Here is a 19,169-nt window from a genome sequence, read left to right as displayed (position 1 = left end):
TATTTTTTCTTTATATATACATATTTGATCAACAACTTTTAAAAATGATAGGATAATTTATGTTGACCTTATAAACTTTTAACAAGCAATGAATTGTAGTTGGATAAATAATAATAATACACTTTAACATTATATATCTACTAGCAGCAAAGCTGATTGCAGTTGAGATGCAGTGGGCCCTAGCAAAGGGTTGAAGAGGCAGCCTCCCCCCATTCCCACGCCACCAATGGGCTTTAGTGGGACTGTAGCAACCCTCTTCCCACCCTTTCCTGCAGCGTGACACTTATCAGGTTCTGGGTCTTTGGCTAAGGGGTGAGAGATGTGTGGGTTGGGGTAGGTCAGTAGGTGAGGATAGGGGGAGGATAGAGAGAAGGGATTTGGAGTAAGGGCAGCAAGCTGAGGGTTAGGGTGGGAAAGGATGGGACAGAGTGACTTGGGGCATTGGTAGGATTGAAAGGGGAGGGTGGAACAGAAAGACTTGAGATGGGGAGGGCAGAAAGCTGAGGGTTCTGGTGGGGCATTCTGGCAAGGTGTGGCTCTGGGTGGGAGGAGGGCAGAAATGATAGACTTGGGATGGGGAGTGTTGGAAGGTGTGGCTACGAGTGGCTGGAGAGTTGGACGATGAGTATGAGGGAGAGGGTGGGCTGGACGGTTAGTACTGGGGTGGGGGAGGGTGGCAAGGTGTGGCTTGGGGTGGGGGAAGGTGGACAGGTGAGTATTGGTGTGGGAGGGTTGAAAGGTGTGGCTGAGGTGGGGGGAGGGGGTTTAGATAGTTGGATTGGGAAGGTTAAGGCATGGCTGGACTTTTGGGGGGCAGGGAAAGGATTTGCTGGGCCCTCTGTGGCCTGGCTGGACTTTTTGGGGGTTGGGCAAAGGGGTTTGCCTGGCCCTCTGAGGGCCAGCTGAAGTTTTTGGGGTGGGGGGGCAGGGAAAGGGTATGCCAGGCCCTCCACAGCCCAGCTGGACTTTTGGGGGTGGGAAGGGGTTTGCCAGGCCTGCAGAGGAGCTGCTCCATTGACCGAGCAATGACCAATGGGGGTGCAGGACTCACAGGACACGGGTCCCTGTGCATCACTCACTGTAATTGGCTAAGGGTTTGTTGTCAGATATTCGAACCCTTAGCCAATTATGTATTGTAAGTTGTTTGAATATTCCCTCAACTCCAGTACACACATAAAAACCCAATCCAAAGAGAAAGTTTTTGAGCCTCGCTTTTTCCTGCATATCTTTTAAATTACACCAGTTATAATTTTGACATGGAAAACACCAAACACACCTGATGTTCCTTTGCAGCCTAATATAGTACAGCCTAAAAGAAGCTTTACCTGGTAATTATGCTGTTACAAGCTAAAATGAACTGAAGTTACTGTACTTTAGTCACTGGGAAGGACTCACCAGAAAAGATAACCATGCTAGGAAACATTGGAGACACTCTGCAAAGCTTTTCAAATTCCTTGGAAATGAACCCTTATTTATGCCTTCCAAGGTGACCAGGCTTCCTGAGGAGGCGGTGGGCTCACCTTCTTTGGAGGATTTTAAGCAGAGGCTAAATGGCCATCTGACAGCAGTGCTGAGTCTGTGAACCTAGGCAAATCATGAGAAGGAGGGCAGGAAAGGATGTCAGTGCTTGGCTCCCATGGCCCATTTTTACATGCCCAGGGTAATCGCATTTGCCACTTTGGGTCATGAAGATATTTTCCTCCAAGACAGTTTGGCAAGGAAAACAGTTGGAGGGGCTTTTTTTTGCCTTCCTCTGGGCATAAAGGGTCACTGAGAGAATGGAAGTGAGGTGGTTGTGAATTTCCTGTATCAGGCATGGGGTTGGACTAGATGACCCTTTAGGTACCCTCCAGCTCTATGGGAGATCTATAGCCATTATAAAACAATACCAAGCAGTAACATTCTTTTTGACATGTAGGATAGACTAAACCACTCATTAATGCAGAGCACTTCCACATGCCAAACCCCAACCTTCTGTTTCCATGAAGAATCAGCCTCCTGCTTACAAAAAAGTCATGTAGAGGATAAAAGTAACAGCCTTTCTTGACTGTATGTTCTGCTCATGAACTGAAAAAGGCAGAAGACAAAAACCTAAAGCTATTGTAAAACAAGATGTCTATGACACCTTAAAGACTAGCATTTATTTTAGCTTTTGTGAGTCAGAACTCACTACTTCAGATGCAAGAAAAAACCATTTTCCACATGTGAGGTTGTTACACTGTTGGAGACCTGAAAGTCACAGTTCTATAAATAAACTGGATTTGAACGCATCAAGCAATTGAATAAATTTGAATAAAATAAATATATTAATTGAACATTATCTGTCATCCTGGTTCTGACAGAGACTTGGATGTTCTTAATCTCATAGCTCAATAGAACCCACTTTTTAGAAACTTCACTTGGCTATTCTCAATATATCAGATGCTATAAGCGTTTGCTGATGTCAGTAAATTTTGTTTATGCTTCGAACTACTCCATTATTGAGAATTTGGGTACTTCATGAGAGTCGGAAGCCTGACTCACGATCTTCAATACTGTAAGTAATCCTAGCCCACAGTATTGTTTTGTTTATCAGAGATCTTTGAGTGGAATAGTTTTTTTTAATATTTTGTAATCCTCCTACAGCCTTAGAGAAACGCTGGCTATAAAGTTGTTATTGTTGTTGCAACAGTCACTCAGAGAATCACACTTGAAACATTTATAAGGAGATTCACGCTAAGCCTTCCTGTAGTCCAAGTTCTTCATCCCCCGCTCCCGTCCCTTTTGTAATTTTTCGAATTCAAATGATTTTATGGAATCTGGAAAAATGAGGTCCGGCTCAAGAAAGCTGGAAGAATGTTGATAGTCTTTAAGGTACCACTGGACTTCTGTTTTATTTTGCTACTGGTCTGGAATTACTGCGTAAAGCTATACAAAGATTCCCAAGTTTAGAATTAGCCCCTCTACGATTTCTGGCGTCCATAAGCAGCCCTTTCCCGCCACAACCCGCAATTGCACAGCTAGGACGTTTCCTACAGGGGGCGTCCAGGATGGCACTTTACGCAGACCCCATAACTGCTATCCCTTCAACGCGACGGAGCGAAAAGATAGGCGTTTTTAGACACTCAAGAATACCCAATCTCTTCTCAAATTTAGGTGCCAGTCTTAGCCAATCCGGGGGAAGGTTCAGGAGGGCGTCCTCTGGAGCGGACTCAAGGCTGCATCGAGTATCCAATAACAGATCTAAGTGAGCAAGTGACTGACAGGATCTTAACCCAATAGGAGGACCCCCGAGGTAGGCGGTGCGGTCACGGAATCGCTCCGCACGGGTCCCCATTGGGTGGCCGAGGCAAGGAGGGGAAAATGGCGGCGTGAGAGGAAGAAGTGAAGCAAGAGCCGCGGGCTGCGGCCCGATGGCCTCAGCTGAGGTAAGAAGGGACGATGAGCTCAAGGGCTCGTGCAGAAGGGGTCGAAGAACAGCGGCGGTACTCGACCGGATGCACTACAGCCTACCCGTTGGCGGAGTGGACTAACTGGCGCGTCCGCCTGAGCTCCGAGCTCGGGTTGGCAAGTTCTGGTGTTTCGAGCTTTTCGTTCCCTAAAGCCCCGCTCTTGCGCCAGTGGGAATCCGCTCCCTTCCTCCGCCTTTGAGTCGGTGGTAAACGGTTTGGAGCCGCGAAACCCACAGTGCGGCGGCTGGGTCCGGAGGAGGAGGAGGATTGCGTGGCCATTTCTTCCTGCACTTGAACTTCGTGCTGGCTTCTGTACCGTTGTCCTTTATGCCAGTTACAATCCGGCATCGCTCCCTGGTTATTGGTGCTGGAAACGGGGTTTGGGATTTTTGGGAGGTAGGACACCTCCAGATCGTCTGTTGTTCATACATTTGCGCTGTTCTTAAATAATTTCCTGGCTGTTGACTTCGCCTGTCAGTTCTCTCTCTCTCTCTCTCTCTCTCTCTCTCTCTCTCTCTCTCTCTCTCTCTCTCTCTCTTTCTCTCTCTCTCCCCCCCCCCCCGTTTTCGTTTCCAGTGCTCTTTATTATTTGGAATATATATTCATACAAACAGTAAGTCGAGGGTTTTCTTAAGCAAGCAGAGCTAGGAAGGACGAGGCTTTGTAGAATGCAGTAACGTATGGCTAGCTTTAAAAAGAAACGTTGAATCATATAGTGTGAAGGAGTTGACAGATCCCCGATGTACCATTGTTTATGAGCTGCAGCAGATGGCTGAAGAACACATTTTGAATATATTAATCGTTAGGCACTGTATTCATTGCTATATTCTAAATAGTAAGCAGCTGCATCTATTGAAGCAGGTCTTTCAGAAATGTAATAAATGCATACTTTTGCATTTTGTTTATTCAGCCACCAAAATGGGTTAGAATGAAGAAAGAGAGATGGGCATGAAGGGGCATCAAATATCTTTTTCTTTCAAGAGCAGCTGAAAATGCAGTTAAGTATCTTTTCCTTTTCCTATCTGAACTCAGTAGGCTTTGGCAACTTGTCAAGCTGTATGTATTTGCTTACTGGCTTTTGTAAGTGAATTCCAGTTTATCATAAGCAGTGCCTTTTTTAGGCAGTGCTTCTTTTCATTTGTTTCTGTCTTGGAGTCAGGATATTCCTGGAGAATAGTTATACATGAGTGTAGACAGATTGAGGCTGTTCCTCTATGACAGCAAAATACAACAAATATCTTTAATACATGAATGTATGTGAAAATGAAAAAAAAATGTTCTCAAAGCCTTTTAGAACAACTTAGAATTAAACTCAAACTTATCTTATAAAGAGAGTGTGTGTGGCAAATCCTGGCCCCTTGGTAAATAGTCCAAACTGTTTCCTCTACAGAGAGAGAGGAGAGGAGTTGAAGATGGAATTGTGAGCTTGCTGAAGATTACTTGTTGTGTTTTTATATTGCTTTCCCACAAGAATGTTCTCAAGGGAATTAACATTTTAAGAAAGTAAAGCAGGAATAAGGAAGGAGGGGTGTGTGGCTGCTTTTTACCGTTCCTTAGTTGGCCCTCTTTTGGCCAATAGTTCTCAGGATGCAAAGAAAGATGCAAAGAAAAAGCATATGGTATAATCCTCCTAGGTCTGTGCCACCTCAGAATTCAGATGGAATATAATTGAATGTGGAAAGTAATGTAAAGAAAGATTATAAGATGGCTGTACCATATGCTTTTGCTGAATAGATTCAGCGGGGGGTGGGGTCTGTAGGGAGATTCTCTCTAATGAATAATATAGAGTTTTGATCAAGCAAAAATTAATTCTGGCCTTCATCTAGGTTTTCCAAAAGCACTTCACTCTCACTTTCAAATCGTATCATACATTCCTATAGATTTTTCCTTGATTTTAAAAACCTTCTTGTTGCCAAACTAAGAATAACAGAAAATATTGGAAAATAAACAATTTTGCCCAGCCAGTGTCTTTGAGTTGTATTTTGTTGAATTAGGTGCTGAATATGAACACTCTAAGAACCATGTCTGATTGCTGTTTGATAGCACAATTGTCTGTATACTTTGTGACTCCAGCAACTTTTCAAGTTGCTGTAAAAAAAGATAGAAGATACTGAAGGAAAAGATTTAACTTCTGAATCAAACTGGTAGAATATACTACAAAACATTTTCTGTCAATTCAATTGCAGTAACATAAACAGAGCACTGCAGTTCTGTTATGGTATAACATGGGTAAGGCCAGGAACCTCAGCTGATTATTTGCATCCCTCACCAGGGAACAAGGCCTTTGCAAGGTTATGATGCATTTTGTGGCTCAAGAGAAGTTGATAATTCTGCTACTTCCTATCTCCTTGCCATCTTTGACAGTGAAGTGCATATGCCATTTGGGTAATTTTCTGTCTGTGACAGAAAGGACTTGTAGCAAACTACAGATTCATTAGGAACAAAAGTCGGCAGTAGCTGGAGGCTAGGTTCAGTCTTCCAAAGAGTGCTGAGGCCTGGGTGATAGCTGAGGTATAGCTAGGTTCAATTTCATAGGTAGCACATAAGTATACTGGCCATGCAGACTGGTTGAATGAACAAGGCTAATTGTGTTAGAACAAGGCTTAAATATTGTGGAGATGGGAAGGAGCCCCACCTGTTTCTGGCTTTGATTGAGAACCGATTCTGCAAAGAACACTGTATGTGTTCCTGCAGTGATCTGATTCTGTAGCAGGAATATGAACTACCAACCTGATTAATTGTTGTTCAGCGCCTTCTTGTGGGCCCACTGTCTCTGCCACTTTTTCCAGATGGAAGTTGTATCTGGAGATCTGATGGTGCGAGATCTGGCTCTGTGAGGCTGTGGGCTATCTGCCCCAGGGTCTGGTACATTGGCAGCATCATCTGGAGCTGAGCCTTCAGGGAAAGATCTTTCAATATGAGGCCCAGGGATCTGGATTCAGAGGGGATCCGGTGGTGTCAGTGTCTCCTGATCTTCCTCATAGTGGTTCTGCCTCATCCTGTTAGCTCTTTGATTATGAGACCTCTCCTGGATTTGAGTCTGGCCCAAGAGAGGTCCTGACAAGTAAGTTGACATGTCATGAGATGTCATGCTACACCAGCATTGGTTCTTTAGCATTCAAGCCTTATGGCATTGAAGAAGAATTTAGATTTATGACCTGCTTTTCTCAACTGTAAGGAGTCTCAAAGTGGCTTACAAACTCTGTCCCTTCCTCTGACACCTTGTGGGTCTGAGAGAGTTTGGACAGAGCTGTGATTCACCCAAGGTCATGCAGCAGGCTTCAAATGTAGGAATGGGGAGAAAAACTGGTTCATTAAATTAGAGTCTTCCACTTCTAACCAGGACACCACGCTGGCTCTGTAAACAAAGTATGGCAATTTAACTATAAATGGAAATACTGACTTTTTACTATTGAGGTTTTAGTGTTTTAGCTACAGCTAAACAAGAGTAAGTATGAAGAAATAATTACTATATTTCCTCAGGCAGCTTCTTGCTTTTACTTACTGTATGGAAGTAATAAGGTTAAAATGCAAAGTTCTCAGATTCACTGTAGTTGCTAACTATGAACTATGTTATCTTCTAATACTTACAGTGCAGTTAATTTTAAACAAACTACCAGTTTGCTGTAGAGAATATGGAAGCAAATGTTCAGATTTTTATCAAGTTTACTCTGTGTTCTGATAAAAAAGCAAACAGCTGCTTGAGAAATGGATTTGCATCACAAAATCATGGTTTTCTCTCCCTTATATAAGTACAAATTAGCATCATAACACTGAATGAATACCAGTCCATTTGAATACTGATTGGGTGAAGCAAAAGGGAGAAAAATCCAGTGTTATAAATCGGGTGATTAGACAGCCTACTTTCTGAATGTAGCTTTCTGGGCTGATTTTTTGGAAATGTTTAAAATCTTGGTTTCCTGGCTTCTGTTCCTTGATTTACAAAATACTATGTGCCTGCATCTTCCCTGGGATCCTTGTGAATTGTAAATCCTCAGCACCACTGGAAATCAGGCATGACTTGGTATGAAGAAAACAACCCCTTCAGATATTGTGTGAATCTGAAGAGCTGCGTTAGTCAAGTTCTTTCCCTATTTCCTACTCTCTTGTATACGTTACAGTAATCAGTTTTAATCATGGAAGTAGTAAGAAAGCTTAAATATATCCATATTTTTAAACAATCATATGGTGAATGTTCTTTTATTGCAGTTTGATTTGAAACGGTAAATGCAGAGCGTAGGATGGTATGAAACTGTCAGGACAGTCTTCAGAATACCTAGAGAGCTAAATGTTGCTAAAAATACTGACTCTTTCTTGCCTTTGAAAATATGTCCGCAATGCAGGAGGAGGATAATACAGACCGGGCTGCTTCAGTTTCTACATACTCCGGGTGTGCTTGTGTTTTAATTGTGTAAGCTTTTTGTAAAAGAGTAGTCCATTTCATAGGTGATTCATCATTCTGCTGCTGGGCTTGTCAGCTTTGCATTCTTGAAGCCTAATTCTGATCTTCCCTCTACATGTTAGTGCATTTTTAAAAAAATGGTGCCACCCAGTTTTTAGTTGATGGCTTCACTCCTGCTATAAGGGCATAATTACCAGTAGTGAAAGGAATGCAGCATTTAAAAATGCACTTATTTGATTATTGCATTTTGAGTATTTTTGTCGTGGACTAAGTCTATTCACTGTTGGTGTAGCCTGATGTTAAATGCGTTTGCATAGAGCCATGTGTTGCTATACACTTTTTTTGGCAACCTGTAACCAATAGCAGGTAAACAAATTGTGAAGAGGCATATCTACAGACATGCAGTTCTATGAAGGGGCTCTATGTCCTTACTTTTCTTAGGTGTGTAGATTTCTACCACTGTGATCCAAGACAGTCTTGCTTAGATTTCTGTTTCAGTGAAACCAAAGGGAAGTACTTGCAGGAAGAGATGTAAAATTTCTGGAAATGTTGATATCACAGGAGAATTGTTTTTCTGTTTTTTGTTGGAACAGAAAATTTGAGGAAAATATATGCAATACATACTGTCCTATCAAACCTAAGTTAACTTTACAGCTTTAACAACCTAAAATGCATCATTTATAGCTTCCTTAGCAAATAAAATGGCAATATTTGATATATCTAGGGAATTTAAAAGTTATGAATGTCATAGTTTTCTACAAGCAAAATTGCAGATATACTCAATATTTGAGAAAACTGCAAGCTGATACAAGTTGTGTTTTTAGCATATATACCTTAGTTTCAGCTAGATGCTGTTGTCTTCCTTTTAGTTGACGAAAAGCCCTGTTATCAGAGACACTTTCAGGGGGGATATGATTGAAGTCTATAAAGTTATGCATGGGGTAGAAAATGTTGACAGAGAGACATTTTTCTTTCTTTCTCACAATACTAGAACCAGGGGGCATACATTGAAAATGCTAGGGGGAAGAATTAGGACTAATACAAGGAAACATTTTTTCACACAATGTGTAATTGGTGTTTGGAATATGCTGCCACAGGAGGTGGTGATGGCCACTAACCTGGATAGCTTTAAAAAGAACTTGGACAGATTTATGGAGGAGAAGTCGATCTATGGCTCCCAAGCTTGATCCTCCTTGATCTGAGGTTGCAAATGCCTTAGCAGACCAGGTGCTCAGGAGCAGCAGCAGCAGAAGGCCACTGCTTTCACATCCTGCATGTGAGCTCCCAAAGGCATCTGGTGGGCCACTGCGAGTAGTGCTGGACTAGATGGCCTTCTGCTGCTGCTGCTGGTCTGATCCAGCAGGCTTGTTCTTATGTTCTTAGTTTTCCTCAGGCTCATTCCGCACACTCAGAATAATGCACTTTCAAACTGCTTTCAGTGCTCTTTGAAGCTGTGCGGAATGGCAAAATCCACTTGCAAACAGTTGTGAAAGTGGTTTGAAAACGCATTATTTTGCATGTGCGGAAGGGGCCTCAGAGACTTTGGTTTTGTTTCTGCATCTGGCATTTAAGAAAGGCTATCTTCTGGTCTTTTTGCCCTCCAGCAAGGTAGGGCAGTAAACTGCTTGCTATCCAGTCTGTAGGTATATGTTTCACAGTGGTTTGAGGGAGGAAAGGTCAACCACAAGGGAAATGCAGGCTCAAAAGGAGAATAGGAACCATTCAGTTAAGAAGTGATTAAATCTTTGCAGGGTCCCCCTCATGAAGGTTAGGTATCCTTCTAGGTGCAAAAGTGCATCTTGGATTTAAGAGTTGTATATATCTACATTATGGTCACCTTGTTTTTCAAATCATTTAACTCATTCTAAGGAGAAAATATTTCCCAGGAGATTTTTTTCAGTATTGCCTAAAATTTCAAATCTTTTCCTGTGGACATTTTTTTTAAAGGCGGGGGGGGGGGGGGGGGGGGCCTCCCCCATGTTTTTCTGTTTAAGGTTACAGGTAATGTATTGGAAGTTGTACCTTGTTGAATTGGACTGCAAGAGGAAGTAGTTTACTGTGGACTAATTACAAGATCAAAGTGATGATAGGATAGAATATTGCAGATGGAAGAGGTGGAGAAGTCTGCCATAACCCCACACACACGTCCTCACAAACCAGAGTGTGACCTACTTATATGTATCCCTCCAAAGGAAGATCACAGTAAAGCATGATGTTCTTTGGCAGTGTGAATTCTTCAGCTAATTGGCACCATAGCAAAGTAAGAGAAGAGTGGTATTTTCATTCTTAACCTTTCCCTGGGATAGCCTCCCCCCAAATTGTTTTCCCCCCTTCATGTGAGTTATGATAGTATTTAAAAAAACAGCAAATTTTCTGTATCATTCTAATTAAATCTTTATTCAGGGGACAGCACAGTTACCCCCCACTGAAAATATTCAGCCTGATTAATAATTCTGGGAAATTTGAACGCTTACACAGTATTTTGAATCATTTTATTTAGCCTTAATAAAAGGGCATGGAATTTGTTTTATATTTGGTCCAACAATGCCATGTCTTAGTTGTTCTTCGGTAGTTGGTAGCAGAAGCAAGATGAAAAAAGAATAAATACATAAGGATGCCCATATTTTTAAAATGCCCAAGCTTAGTTTTATTACTGTTGTATCCACCAGGTCCATACATAAACCATCTTGATTGCCAGTTGGAACAAGAAAATTGCTTTACCAGAAAACTAAAGATGTTCTACATGATGATTTGTGCAGCCATAAAACAAACAGTAAGTGTATTCTGGTCATTTAATTGTTCAGCCTCTTGATTATATGAAAGCAGTTTACAAGCTCTTCTGCTATGGATGGAACTTGATTTAAAATATGTTCCTTTAGTAATAACATGCTGCCTAGCACCGTTATTAAGAATCTTTGTGTATTGTTTCGTGCTAGTTCAGCTTAATGGCTCTAAAATAGTACTTGGAAATAACTTATTCTAAAAAGTGGTTGGGGGGGGCGTAGACATCACTCAGAAAGCCTGGGTAATATAGCTGTTTCCAAATTTAACTAGATCTAAGGAGATCTGGGTTCAAAACCTAGTTCAGAGCTTACTGGGTGTCTTGCACCAGTCACTCTATTTCATACGAGCGTTAATAATTCAGTGGAGAAGAGAGAATGATACACGTGATTCCCCCATACTCCCTGAACATAAGAACATAAGAAAGAGCCTGCTGGATCAGACCAGAAGCCATCTAGTCCAGCACTCTGCTACTCGCAGTGGCCCACCAGATACCTTTGGGAGCTCACTGAAGGAAGGGCAGGATAAAAATGTAATAGTATTTAATGATTCAGAAAGCTGGATTGTTGAACAGGACATTTATTAACTGCTAATTTTTACAGCTCTTAATTTTGTTTTGTGCAGGGAATATAGTCTTGTGGTTTGAGTAAGGCTCAAGAAATTGCAGTACTCTAAGACAACAATAAGTAAGTATAGAATTGGGAACATTAAACAGAAATGGCCAGATTCATTCATGCTTTAAGAGATGGTTTAAATTTGGGGGTGGAAATTTTATCTGTATATAAATCTGTATATAAATGTTAAAAATAATTAGTACATTTATCTATTTACTTCTTCATGGTCTCTCTGCATCATACTGATGGGCTTTGCAAATTCTCAGAGCTTCCATTCAGAATCTAGAGCCATGGTGGCAAACCTTTGGCACTCCAGATGTTATGGACTACAATTCCCATCAGCCCCTGCCAGCTGGAGTGCCAAAGGTTCCCCACCACTGATCTAGAGATAGTGTCTAGGCAGAGATGCAAATTAGATTGTATATGATCAAAATATAAGAGCTGTGCTTTCCTGCTCAGTTTAGTCTCATCTGTCATGGTGGCAGCATTGATTGGGAACCTTCTTCATGAGAGCCTTTGTTTCAAAGCCTATTTGTTCTTAAAACCCAGAGGGGGTAATTCATAGTTCTTAATTTGATCGTTATTTGTTGGTGTAAATAGTTTTCTTCTCCGTATACTGCAGTGCTTAGGCATCCATTTCACAAAAGACCATCTTAAAATGCTTTCAATTTTGTAGGGGAAAGCTGCCTTCTTAGAAAGACATGACCTTTGTCCCCTTTGCTTCGTGGAACAGCATAAAGTTGATGCCTGTATCCATTGCTAGAAATGTTGAAGCAGATAAGATGAAACTGAGCCTCTAATTTGAAGGCTACTCTGAGGGGGAAAGCTCAGATGGCATCTGAGGGAATGGTGGACCCAGCCATCTTACTGCAGGTTGCTCTTTCCTCGTATCCTACGTAGCTTAGTAGTGAAGGCCTCAATTCAGGGCCTTCGCATAAAAGCTCTGTGCTTTGCCTAGACACAGATCATGCCACATTTTGATGACATTCCCAATGAGGTTAAGCAAATGGCAGTGGTCTATACATCTTTCACAACAAAAGCTCATCAAAATATGTAGCCAATTGTGTGGCTAAAACCATGGCAGTTGTCACTGCAGTATGACACTGCGTGCCTTCTCTCTTTCTCTCTGCATCACGCAGGTAGGGATGGATTCTCCATTGCGAGGGAAGGCTTTTCTGTGAGAAGACTGACACAATACTTAAGTTGTGCTCCAGGGCTCATTCTATGGGCCGTATTACTTCTTCCTGCAAATACCAGAGGCAGTAATTCTGGAATTCTGCTAATTGTATAAACAGCATCCATGTGACATTGGACCAATCCTTCTTTTATAAGTCCCCTTTATTCACAAGACTTTGTTCTCCTTGAAGTCTTGCTTCTCTGCACTTCAGTCCAACGGCTCTTCAGGTTCCAAACAGGGCTTCAGAGGATTTGTGTGGTTGTCCACATATTCACAAGACCTGTTCCCTTTCCCTGCAACAGGTGCTTTTAACTTGCTGCAGGTACTTTTAACTTGTTGCAGCATAGTCTTAGGTTTTAAAGGAACTGGATGGGATGGTGGGATTCCCCTTAGGCATGCATATTGCAAGTCTAAATGCGAATTCAAAAGGTTTCTGAATCAAGGCTCTATGTAGCAGTAAAGCCCATTAGTGTGAGTTCAGAGATAACCACTTGAAGAACAAAAGTTAAACAATCTCTTTTTCTAGTGCAGGAAACCCCATCATGAGGCTAGTTTTTATTCTGACTATGGCATGTTGGTAGCCATTTAGTAACTTCAGCACTTCTAGCAATCTTGTGAAGCACTATTTTATTGTCTAAAACTTTCCCCTGTTACATTGACAGTTCTCCCTTTTTAAATTAAGCAAATTGGTATTGAACACTGAAATGGAAACTTAGTCTTCTGAATCCATAATGATGGAGGAGATGAGCTCCTAGTCAGCCTTCACTTGTGGTTTATATTAACACATAACATCTGGAGATTTTTTTTCCTGTATGGGTTGATATTCCCAAAGAAATGTTTCTAATAGTCACTTCTTTGTATGCTGTTTAATTCTTTTCCCATATGTTTTCCCTGGCCTTGATTTTCATTGTTTTTTGCAGTATGCGGAAAGCCACTTAGAGGGAAGAAGTAACAGACATCTTCCAATTTTTGAAACCACCCTAGTCTTTATCTGCAAACCTTTCACACCATAGTATCAAAAAGTTAATCTCAATAAACTGTTGTTGTTACTGTTGTATTCCCAGGACCATTCAGGTTGATCCAGCCAAGGTGGATCTTGAAGCCCCACCAGTTCATGAAAGGACTTACACGATGAAAGAAATCATCTCCATGAAGGAAAACGAAGAATCCCAGTTCTGTTTCTGGTCCAGCTCCTTCAACATTTGACATGTGAAGCCTGTATTATAGCAAAGGTGTATTTCCAACCCTTGCCAAATAACATAAATGACTAGCTGACATTTCACAGAAAATGTCAACTTCAGTACCTCTTTGCTCAAGAGTTTCTGTAGTCTTGAAGAGATTGTGCATGCCAGTACGGGCAAGAGCCAGTACTGATTGGTATTTACCCCTTTTCAAAATGCCTACAGCCCACTCTCTAAATAACCCTTGGAAAATCTAGCAAACTGATAAGTCTCTTCAAAATGTTGCAAAAGTTTAACACGGAAGGTTGTGGGAGGATAAGCTGGGTGTGTGTGTGTGTGTTACCTAAAGTGAGGAACAACTATTTTTCTTAAAACGCTCTGAGAAAACCCTAGCTGGGTTTTTTTAGCCCATAAAGGTGACGAATTTATAGATAACCATCTTAGTGCTATTGTGTAGAGCAGCTTGTGCAGAGAAACTGATTGGCATTTTGTCTGCTATGTTTGAGTGCATCCTTTGTTTTAAAAGAAACCCTATAGATCTGCATGTATATATCTACAGATTTGATGGAACAGAGATGTTGCTGTGAGCTGTTCCTATTCTGACAAATTCCTTCACAAGGTGAAGCTCTGAATTTAAAGTATGTGCAAGCAAGCTAAGGGGCATATAAGTGGCATTCCCAGTCATCCCTAGACAATTTAGCAGCAAAAGGAACAACAGCTTTCTCTAGTTCAAGCTTCTACCCAAAGGGAACAAATGAGAAAGTATAAAAATATATGTGAATTTTCCCACCATTCAGATGAACAAAGGCTAGGCATGCTCAGGAAGGGCTTATTCACTGCTTCCTTTGATGTCTCCACTGGAGATAAGGTGGAAGTTCTGATTCTAACATGTTTACACAGGATTCTTTTTATTTTGCTGTGTGTGACTTTTACAGGACATTTTGCTTTAGCATAGGATAATAGGGAATTGCCACAGTTGGTGGCTACCTGGTGTAAAAGTCTGAACCTGGAGTCCTCAATAGTGCACCTTAAGTTCAGTCTTATTAAATGTGAATTTAGAATAGGATTGCCAAATTAAAACTCCTTGATCTAGGTTAAAATGGTGGTATGTATTCTAATGACTCTCATCATTAGTTAACAGAATTTTCAGCACTATCTGTCATTTACTGATAGTAAGTATATTATTTTCTGGGATGGACAGCCGTGGCTGATGAGACAGCATATTTTCCTTTAAGAATAGTTGAATAAACGGACATTGCTGTTAACGAAACATTGGTAAATGGGGTCATCCATAGGCATTGTGTACGATTTCTATAAAGTAGAAATGCAAGGGAATTCTTCTGAACTTAGTTCAGTTGTTTTCCTTTATCAGGCTGAGAAAAAATGTTGGAATAGAACATTGTAAAACAGCAGAACATAAGTTGGCTTTCCTGCTGACTACTTCTGCAAAAAATAATGATCATTGAGAGATAATTATCTATCATTTTTTTGGAAATATTTTGGAATCCAAATTAAAAATTATTAAGTAATTGAGTATCATTTTATAATAATCTTACCAGGAAATCTTGTTGAATTCAGTGGGGTTTTAGGTGCATGGTCTGTTTTGAATTGGTGTGAAAACAATTCTGTGCAGCCTGGATACTGAAAATTTAAAAGCATCCAGTATGGTGGTGACTTGTTGAGCATCCTGCAGTCTTCACATTGTTGTCTTAACATCATAAATTTTTTTTTCTAATATGTGCTGTCACTGGCAGAAATTTATCAATATGTTTCATCACAATGTCAGTTTGGAATGAATACAACGGAAGGTCCAAATTGGTAATCCAAAACTTCAGTAAAAGAATCCTCCCTTCCTCCCCCCCTTTCCCCTCTAGGCCCTTTTCTAATAATAAAACTTTCTGTGCACAATAGGGCTATATTAATACTGAAGCTGAAGACTCAGAAAAAAAACCTCTGTTCATGCCCAGGAAACCCCACTGCAGTACTTGTCCTGTAGCATCTTCTTAATTGTACTGTGCAAAGGCAATACTGCCTTAATCTCTTGGTTTAATATTTTGGTCTGCATCTGTTTCTCCATGTCGGCAGGAAACTTTTCCACATGAAAGATTAAACAAATATGGGCATGTGCAATAGTATAATATATATATACATATAAATATATTTTAATACTTGTGGACAAAAAGTTACAAGTTGTTTGAGAACAACAAAATCACCAATGTCTTCCATTTTGAGATGTGTATAGTTCCATAAGCATTAGTGCTTTGTAGCGAAACTGTAGTGCCATGTTAGAATCAGTGCATGAGCCTTGTAGTACTTTTTTTACAATTTCAGAGTGACAAATAAACAACACTGGTGATTTAACTAATAAGAAACAGACAAGATTATGTTCATGATCTAAAGATGCAGTGTCTTTTCTAGGCAGTGGTAACAGAAGCTATGCTATAAAACAGTAACGTGAGTTTGAAATTATGTGGAAATTGTACTTGCGAGCAGCCATGTACATTTTAGTGACATTTAAGTGTGGATAAAATCCAGACTATAGTGACACAATCTTTAACAAAGGCCTTTCTTTGTGAGCAATACCCACTTGCTTTAATGGACAAATCCACTGATCACTGATGCTTTAAAAGTTCCACTTATCAGAGTAAGTTGATCAGTAATCACTCATACTATGTGTTCTGGTAACGAATTCCTTTGTATATTTGGTCAAATGCTGTATTTTCCCATTCAGGATGGGCTCCTGTACTTTGAGACAATTTCCCATTGGCTGCATGTGTGTCCTAACATCCCGTTTTAGGAGCATCAATGTAACTGTTGATCGAGAATTAACTGTTGTAAAATTAATTACATTAGAACAGGTAGAGCTACTGGTTCAGTTTAAAATTCAAAATTTCAGTGGTGCCATCCATTACTAACAGCAGTGCTTGTATAAATTTGCAGATGTTGTTTTTGTTCCTAGTTGCCTCTCTTTTTCTTGGAAATGTAGCTCCAAGTAGATAACTTCTGCCTACTATCCTCTTGCCTTGATTTAATTGTTCTAAGTCATAAATGGGATTATGTAAAGATCTGTTGTTCAGGGCTGCCATGCTTCTCTCAACTTTTTAAAGTTGTGCTTCTGGCTTAAAGAAGATACTGCATCTTTTTCTTGGTCTTGTCTGTAAATGGCCACCTTGGGGGGTGGGGGTGGGGATAAATTTCTCTTTCTGAGTTGATTACCTAAAAATCCATAAACAGGAAATTATTAACTGTAATGCAAGGGATCCTAGAAAAGTTACCTTTACTTTTAAAGGTCTCTGCTGTTGTCACATAAAAATTGGAAGGTGAGTCGTTTACAGATGAGCTGTAGGGACCTGTGCTTAGTCAAGGTTCTGTTGTGAACAAATATATCTGTACCATTGAATTAAGTAGTTTTAGTGTTTGGAAGAATTAATTGATGGAAAAATACCTCTGAAACTGGAATGCAAAATAGCACAGTATGTAGGGGGAAGAATCCCTGATGCAAATAAAGCCATACAATGACTTAATAATAGAATTTCAGTAGCAATAACCATTTGCATGTAATAGGAATTAACTTGCATTAGCAAGAACTGTACAGTAGAATAAATGGTATCAACCAAATAGGTTTGTGGTGCTCTGTGTTGCAGGGAAGTGGCCTGATGAGATGGGAGTTTTTCTTTACAAAAAAAGAAAATTCCTCTCCTCGAAGCAACCTGGCATTTGAATGCTGCAGTTAGAGGATCCAGCATAAACACCTGAATAGCTGTTTGTTTTTCAGAATGTATTGATTGTTCAGGAAGGGATAGATGAACTCCTGTTCGGCATATTTGTAGATAGCATGTATTTGATGTTTACCTCTGGAATGAAAGGCAGTTCTTCCAAACAAGTGAACAGGACTAGGTTCTACTCAGATGTGTCATTTGGGGCACTTGACCATGGAAACTGTTTAGAGGTGACTATTTTGAGGAACTTGGGCAAAGTACAAAACATCCAGATGTGTCTATTGAAATGCTTGTGTGTGTCTGACATGCGCTTTTCTTTTATCTTTTTCAAACAGGCTATATGCTTTTACTTAGTTTTACATAGGTACACTTAGACTAGAGAATGGGAAAATAAGATGTTGTAGTAATTCAGAATGCCTGGCAATATTTCCTTCCTCCCCATTTTTGCACCATCCTAGAAACTGATTTCAAACCATACCACTTTACAGTGCACATCACTCTAATCAAATATGCACTTGTGTACTGAAAACTTTGGAAACTGTATACTCAGTTCTGCTTTAAGCAGGATATAATTGAAGTATTAATTATGGCATTACATGTTTTCTCTTCATTATGAGATACTCATTGGCTTAACTTTCTGATTGGATACCAGCAGTGTAACTTTCTGTTTGGATGATGAAAATTCCTGTTTTAAAAATATAATGCAGTCGTACTGCCAAAGCCTTGTCCACATATTTTTATACAGGAATATAAACATAGTAATTTCCTATCACTGAAGAAAATTTGTTCTGCACCTAAGACAACAAATCCTATGTAACTATCTGGTTTATATGATAAAATATGTAGGAAACTTAATTTTGCAAAAATTCGTAAGACTAGATTAGGTAAGGAAATTACCTGCATTTAAGTACTTATGTGGTTCTTCTAAGTACAAATCTTACTGAATCCTAGAGATGTATCATGGGAGTGCTTGTAGAACTTACATTGCTTTAAATCTTCTGGACAGCTCATTGTTCACTGTCTGCATAACCGGTGCTAGACTGATGTGTGTGTAAAATGCTGTAGAGTTGCAGCCAACACAACAGTCCTGTATTTTTTTCAAGGCAAGAGACTAGTAGAGGTGGTTTGCCATTGCCTTCCTCTGCATAGATACCCTGGTGTTTTCTGGCCAGCTTCGATCTAAACAGCCCAGAATTTGGGAGCTCCAGATGTTCATGGATTACAATTTCACTGAGGCCCTGCCAGCATGCCGACAATATGCTGCTGGCAGGGGCTGATGGGAATTGTAGTCCATGAACATCTGGAGAGCCACAGGTTGCAGACCCCTGATCTAAATACTAACCGGGGCTGATCCTGCTTAACCTCTGAGATGTAACAAGATCAGGCTAGTCTAGGACCTCCAGGTCAACCACTGCCCTGTTCAGTTGTAATGGAAAGTTAGTATCCAAAGTTCAGATGTGTGAACCTCTTGACTGCAAGGTTTCTTGCCTTGGCTTATTGGTGCTACTAAGAAGTCTACTCAGAATGCATACAATTTCTTCCTTCCTTGGAGATGCTTTGCTGTCTAGCAGAGTGATTTCAGATAGCATGTTGCATCCTAAGTGTGGAAGAGTGACAGACCCTAATATTCTTCAGGGCACTGTACCTAAACAATGTAAAACTGTGGCATTTTAAGGTTGCGAAGATGTAACACTTAACTGTTTTTCTGTAAGTGTGTAATTGGAAATCCTTTTTTTTCTAAATTCTTTTTGTGATGTTAAAGTAGGCCTTGGATTTTTCCCCTTTGCATTATGATAGTCTGATCATCATCCTTTGACTGGAGATTGGAATTTCATTGAAAGTATATTAGCGCCATTCTCCGTGT

General features: G+C 40.4%; 1 long non-coding RNA gene across 2 annotated transcripts; it reads left to right on the top strand.

Annotated features, from left to right (window-relative positions):
- Positions 1 to 3,269: 3,269 nt before the first annotated feature.
- Positions 3,270 to 17,204, top strand: LOC125426113. 2 transcript variants are annotated; one of them, XR_007243500.1, is made up of 5 exons: positions 3,305 to 3,407; positions 4,342 to 4,428; positions 10,503 to 10,606; positions 11,239 to 11,300; positions 13,470 to 17,204. It is a non-coding gene; the product is annotated as an uncharacterized LOC125426113 (long non-coding RNA). The 2 variants fall into 2 exon arrangements; XR_007243499.1 differs by lacking the exon at positions 4,342 to 4,428 and having other exon boundaries at positions 3,270 to 3,407.
- Positions 17,205 to 19,169: the final 1,965 nt, after the last annotated feature.

This window comes from Sphaerodactylus townsendi, linkage group LG02, assembly GCF_021028975.2.
Source record: "Sphaerodactylus townsendi isolate TG3544 linkage group LG02, MPM_Stown_v2.3, whole genome shotgun sequence".
Classification (NCBI taxonomy): Eukaryota; Metazoa; Chordata; class Lepidosauria; order Squamata; family Sphaerodactylidae; genus Sphaerodactylus; species Sphaerodactylus townsendi.
Note: the sequence above shows the minus strand (reverse complement) of the source record. Positions and strands in the feature narration are given on the sequence as shown.